Source organism: Convolutriloba macropyga, chromosome 5 (assembly GCF_964194025.1).
Source record: "Convolutriloba macropyga chromosome 5, txConMacr16.3, whole genome shotgun sequence".
Lineage (NCBI taxonomy): Eukaryota > Metazoa > Xenacoelomorpha > Acoela > Convolutidae > Convolutriloba > Convolutriloba macropyga.
This window is the reverse complement of record NC_134472.1, coordinates 21398124-21405376: the sequence shown is the minus strand read 5'-3', so window position 1 is coordinate 21405376 and position 7253 is coordinate 21398124. Positions and strand designations below refer to the sequence as shown.

General features: G+C 38.0%; 1 protein-coding gene across 1 annotated transcript in view; it reads left to right on the top strand.

Moving 5' to 3' along the window:
• Positions 1-5052: 5052 nt before the first annotated feature.
• The window catches only part of LOC142339225 (crustacean calcium-binding protein 23-like), a 36186-nt gene continuing 33985 nt past the window's right edge, over positions 5053-7253 (top strand). Inside the window, exon 1 of the mRNA XM_075389079.1 lies at positions 5053-5510. The gene's annotated coding sequence lies outside the window, so the exon portion shown is untranslated. The remainder of the gene's footprint in view (positions 5511-7253) is intronic.

Here is a 7253-nt window from a genome sequence, read left to right as displayed (position 1 = left end):
CAAATCCATGTTGAAAACTTCAATAACTTCTTCGCGAGTATTGGAAAAAAAATTTTTTAGCAAAATTACCAAGAATGAAATAGAAGAGGTACTTCATAAAAATCGACATAAGTACTGCTTAGACTGCTATGGCCTAAATTACATATTTCTAAAGAAATTGTCTGATCCTCTTGCAACCTGTTTAGAACAATTGTTTCATAGATGCATTATCAAAAGCTATTTTCCTGATGCTTTAAAGACTGCCAAAGTAGTACCTTTACACAAGGAGGGGGACAAACATGAGCCAACAAACTACAGGCCAATCTCCTTGCTACCGACAATCGGGAAACTTATCTATAATAGGTTGGTACAGTTCCTCGATCGCTATCACAATCTGAGTGAAAAACAGTTAAATTTTTGGCGAACGGAGCACAGTTGATGCCATTGCAACATTGGTCGAAACAATTCGTCAATTAAGGACAAACAGAACTAATGTGTCTTGTTGCACATTTTTTGATCTAGAGAAGGCGTTCGACACTGTTGATCACAAACTTTTATTTAAAAATTTATTGTTACGGTTTTCGTAAGGAAACATATAAGCTAATTGGATTGTTCCTGATGAACTGAAATCAAAACGTTCAAATTGGAACAAAGAAATCTTGTTTGCAACTTGTAGAGATAGGTGTACCCCGGGGTCTATACTGGGACCAATTCTGTTCCTTTTTTATATTAATGTCTTCAATGCAGAAAGAGACACATCTAATACTGTATGCGATGACAAAGCAATTATAACAGGAAGTAGAAACATAAAATTACTGAACAATCATCAGTTAGCAGTAAAAAACACAAATGACTGGATAAAAGAAAAGAAGCTAGTCCTCAACGCAAAGAAAACAAAAAACGTGCTCTTTAATGGTCGACGGAATATTTAGTTTGAAAAAAGATTTTCTTTGGGTAAAGAAACGATTGAGTCAGTAGAGCAGTACAAATGTTTAGGTGTGATTATTGATTGTCAAGTAAGTATCCAACATCATGTTTCATATATCGAAAAACGCCTTGTGAAGTTTTGTGGCCTTTTCTACAGGCTGAGAAAAATCTTAACATCTCGTCAAATGATCCAAGATTTTGGAACATACATCAAGCCGATATTGCAATATGGAGTTCTCATCTGTGGCTCAACTTCTTGAAATGTGTTAAAAAATCTGGAAAAACTTACAAAACGATTATTTAGTTACTACAAACAGAGTTTTGAATCATTGGGCTCATTGAGAGAAGAAAATAAGCTCTACACTGTTAGGGAACTTCACTTTTATGAACTTTTCAAAACTCTGATTAATATCGTTCGGATCGAATGCAAAATTGCATGTTTGTCGAAAATGCTGAGTGGTCAGAATCTAGAAAAAGTTTTAAAGGGGGCTAAAAAAATCTCAAACAGTTAACGCTCATGCGTGAAAAATTGTTTGTATACAAGCTTAAGAAGTTCATTATACCCAGTTTTAATAATCGAACCAGTGCTTGTAGACAAAGTAAAAAACCTTAAAGAAAACGAAAAACGTGAACTTGCACACAACTTTTTAAACAATTTCATACTGGAAAATGAACAGCTAACGGAAGCAATTTTTAGTTAATAAAAAAATACTGATTATGGTTTTTGCTTTTTTTTTCTTTTGTTACAATTTTTTTAAAAAAATTGTTTTACTCTTAGTGAATAGGTATTGATAGTGAATTATTTTCGACTAGAGGCACTTGAAAACAGGTCAGTTAGACCTAATAGTGTGCTCTTGCTTGGTTCGATTGCTATTGATTTGTCCAATAGTGTTCTTTTTTGCAATCATCGTAAAATTAATGATAATGATTCTGTACCAACCATAAACAATTTTTAATTATTAAGAGCTCTAAGGACCGTCAAAAAATCCAAATTATGCGAAGCTGTCAGCGAAAATTGCGGCTCAAAAGTATTTATATAACCATCGCGTACTGTAACCAGGTCAAACTACAAATGAAGTAAGCCCATCTGTCCGTCTTTCTGACGACCGGTCATTCATACCTGTGTTAATTTCATCACTATAAACTTCAGAAGTCTCTTGACAACATTTGATCAGGAATTTGAACTAAATAATGTATCACTATTTGAACGAATCGTGCTTTTACTTGAACTGTCTGTTCCAACAGAACTTGTTATACATTATTGACACTGAGCAACCAATCTGAACAATTATTGTGTTGCGGTGTCTTACGAAAAGTTTTCAGGCTTCTCTCAGTAGAAAGCCGTTGTTACGTCATGCGCAATGATACTGGCACTTTACGTGACGTAGCCAATTTTTGAAAAGATCAGTTTCGTTATATGTATACAATTTGTCAATGGAATTCAGGGATGGACGCAATCCATCTCCAAAATTTGACTATGTAATTAGCCTCACTTTATCGCTTGAATTTTTTTAATAATTGAAAAAGAACTGAAAGATTTAATTGTTCCTATCACCAATGATATGAGTAAATACAAAACTGCTAATTGTCTTCCTAAGCAACTTTTATTATCGTGAGGGAAATATCTGAAAATAAAAAATGAAAAAAAAATCACCAATCACCAAGAGAAACGCCTAAACAAATTAGTAAACCTGGCTAGCAGCGGCCAGCTCCCAAGTTTTGCTGCTCAATTTTTTGTAGTCCTTCTTAACAGCATTTAGGAACAATGCCTGGCTTTAGACCTATTGCTGTAGGTGAAGAGATTCGTCGTCTCGTTTCAAAGTGCGAAGCAAAAGAATCAGCTTCCGAGAAATCTGAATTTTTCAGACCAAAACAACTGGGAGTTGCCGTTAAGGAAAGAGCCGAGACACAGTGCATACCACTAAAACAACCTTTGAATAAATGAAGAAAACACAACAATGGGGCATACTCATAACGGATTTCAGAAACGGAAAACAGAAATAAGCAGATTTCGGAACAGAATTAAGCAAAATCTTGGAAATTCTAACAGTATCAGACGCAAAATGCTGATTAAAACCAAGGAAATACCAATGCAAGTTATGGTTTAATAGAAAGCATGAACGAAATCGACAGTTTGATGATTAGGAACAGCTTCGCTGGATTTGAAGTCTTAGGAGCTGCTATAGGATCTGATGCTTTCTTGTTTTATCTTGATCCCTGAAACGAGTTAAAATTTTAGCTGAACTTCTAATCAATTTAGCATATACGGACGATCCGCTGAGCGCCCTTGGCAACCTGCGCTATTGCCTTGGCGCCCCCAACATAACGATGCAATTCTCTTTCAGACAAATCAGAGAAGATCTTGCAAAGTTTTGATTTGGTTCATGGGCAACTTTTGATGAGATGTTAGGAGTGTTACTTTCAGATGCTTCATGGGAAGTGAAGTATCTGACAAGCATGCCATCCAAAAAACAAAACCGGTTTTGGAAAAAGAAGGTTAGCGGTCAAAGATCAGTTCGCTTATATTGGTTCTGTTTTTCAAGCCTCTGTCTGGTACAAAAATTGATGCGCCAAAACCCTTCTGAAGAAGTCTCATTTGTTAAGACAACAGAAAAGATGGCAACTACGTCCTCTCAAAGACAAATCGATGAAAGAGGATATTGAAAAACCAGCCTACGACACCTTAATCCTTGATGGGAAAACAAGCTCCGCTGGAGAAAAAAACACCGCTTGCAACCCCTTTTTTCTCCACAAAGAGTTGACTGCTTATCCACAGCACCCATCCAAGCGCTTGGACTCTGGACTACATTATTCTCCGAAGGAGTTTTGTGCTCTCCTTAAATATAGATAGGGGGTTAAACTGTAAGAAAACGAGACAAAACGTCTATTTTGTAATTATGAGAATCTTGATATAATGGGCGACCATGTGGTGTCATGCCATGGTCGAGGAAATTTGGTAACTTGTCATGATCGTATAAGAGACAGAATCAGACCAGCTTCCTCGGGAGCCGAGTTGTCCCCCATCTGTGAGCAGAAGATTTTACTGCTCAATAACAACTCCAGACAGGGCAACATATTCCTAACTGTTGGGAATTTGGATCAGCCACAGCTTTGGATTTTATCGTCACTTCGCCCTTGCAATCAAGCTTTATCGCAAATGCAGTGGAGAAGAGTGGTTTTGCACTCTCAGCTGATGATGGCAGGATGTACCAACGATGCGCCCGGAAATATAGCGCAATCAATTTGTTCCTCTGGCCTTCGAGTCGTTTGTGGGAATGTCAGAAACAGTTCTTAAGAACCTTTAACGAACTGCCATTTTGGCTGATAACAGAAACCGGCAGACTGTTGAGTTATCTTTAGCATTCAGTAGGTTGACTCACTCAGTCTTCGTTATAATAACTCGCGGGTAAGCACTAATGCTGATCGCTAGAGACTCTAGATAATAGGCAAATATGAAACTCGGGCAAACTTTTGTATCCTTAACTCACACCTTACAAGTGGTGAAAAATTTGTCACCCAGGGAGAGGGGACAATCAGTACTGAAACGTGTTTGACGTCACACCCAATGAGCCAATGGGACGGAAGCGGAAACTTTTATTATTTATATTAGAGATTGTTAAGAGAGAGTGCCCTTTGTTGTTTTGAACTGAACTGAAATAACAACAATGATCAGCAGTGCACCAAGATTTTACACTTTTTGATGAAATAATCATTTTAGAAAAAGTTAAGATTATTTTTTTAAAACAAAACTTAGGCTGTTTTTCATTTTGGTCCAACTGACACTATCGTATTTATTAGATACCGCTATCGTGGACAAAAGTAACGCGTGTAAATGGGTCACTTATAGCTTGGAAAAGTAAAAAAAAAACTGAGTAAATTTATTCGAAAAATTTGACATTGGCCGCCTAACTTACAAGAGAAGGCAAAGAACTTATGGAGCATTTGGAGCAACTCCCGCATCCTAGCAAATTTGTTCTCATTTAAATATATTCCTATTTAATGTGTTCCAGCTTTTTTTTACAAAATATGAATATAAAATGTTTATCTTAATATAGAAAGTTTACATCCAGTTATATTTGCATTGTTCACTTGAGACAGATTTTACCGCCAAATTTCATAGCGCCGCTTTGCGCACTCTCATTGAATTTGTTCTTGCATTGAATTTGTATTAGTCATTGTTCAAGTCCTTCTCAGTTAACTTTCTTTCGTACCGCTGAACATGTTTTCCTTTTCCAAAACACCAAACTTTCCCTTTTCCTTTTTCTATTTGTTCACCAATTTGTTCTCCTTCCAGTGAAGAACAACGTGCCTCTTTTTCCCAAGACTGTCGTTGAAACGGTCGTGATTAGAACGCTACTGAATTGTATTGAACAAAACAATATTTGTAAATTTTTGCAGGCAAACAGTAATTTATTTTTACAGATTTAACAGACTTTAGTTTAACAGATTTAACAGATTTGAGAGATTCAACAGACATTACTATAAACAGACATTAGTTTTAACATCACTTCTGAGACTTACGATTATTTAAATATTTCTTTTTTTCAGTTACGACTGATATCCACCGCAACCTATTTGTTATTCATTCTGAAGACGAAGCAAAGGTGAGTTCGGCAATTTACATTCGCAATTTGTATGACCTCTTTTAGCAGTGGGGGTTTGTCTGTGATTGAATGCTCTCAAACAAAGCTTATAGCAGTTATAATAGTGGTGTGGTTTTTATAGAGATCTTTCGCTTGACCAATTTTTTGTCTGACTTTTCATTCTCAAAAACGGTATATACAGGTAAAACCCGGAATGCAATAAGGGCTCTTAGAGCCTGAAGCCTGAATAGTACCTAAGAATGTGAATAAGCAAAACTGTTTTGAGGCGACCCCTATCAGTCAGCCTCACCCCCCACAACCCCCCCCCCCCCCTTCCAAACCCCCCTCCCCTCGGAACTCCCATTGTCCACCCCTTTCGTCCAGCCTGCCTAACCCTACTCCCACGGTTTGACCTCCCAAACCCCCCCCCCACACGCACAAACACACAAACACACACACACAAACACACCTACACACAATTACACACAAACATGCACTCTCTCACACAGACGCACTTATAGACACACACAAACACACACACACACACACACACACACACACACACACAAACGCTCACACACAAACAAAAAAACACACACCTACTCTCACACCTACACACATGCAAACACACACACACAAAAAGAAACACAACACACACATACGCACACACACACATATACACAGGCACATACACAACCACACACAAATACGCACACACATGCCCGCACAGACACGCACACCCACACACACACACACACACGCAAAAACACACACATACACCACACACCCTCACAATCTCTCACAATCTCTCAGGCATACAAACAAACAAATACGTTGGCTGACATACACAAACATACAAACTAACAAACACACACATAAAATTAAACAAACCTACTCAAACACAAAAACATACATACTTACACACGCTAACAAACACACACACACACGCACACATCTACACGAATAATAAACCTTAGCACACACACACACACAAAAACACGCTTTCCTATCACATAGAGACACTCGCACACAGAAATACCACACACACACACAATCACACACACAAACCCACACACGCGTAAACTTACAGATACCACACACAGACACACACACACACACACACAAACACTCACATGCGCACAATACATATACACACACACACACAAACGCACAAACACACACATACTACACCTTTACACGCACACAATCTAACATACATACGCGGATGCAAACACACACAATCACACACACACTTGCGTAGATCTACACATACCACACACAGACACACACACACAAACACTCACATGCACACAATACATATACACACACACAAACACACACACTCACGCACACACACACTCATACCAACCCACACGCACAAACATACAACCTCACGCACCACATATGCACTCACTCACTTACACCTTTACACACACAATCTAACATACATACGCGCACGCAAACACACATACACACACACAAACACCTACAAACACACACACAAACGCAAAAACTTACAAACACACAATTAAATCACACACACACACACACTCAGATGCACGCAGTCACACACGCATACGCGCACGCTCTCTATGGTCATGTAAAAACGATTTTGAACGCATATTTTTTGTTCTCAATTTTCAAGATGCAATAATGAAAAAGAAATTCCGAGTAAACTGAAACGCATGGTTATTTTTGAAAAAAACGTATCGAGAAGCTTCAAGGGTATTTTCTTCCGGATCTGCAAAATTATACGGCTTGTTG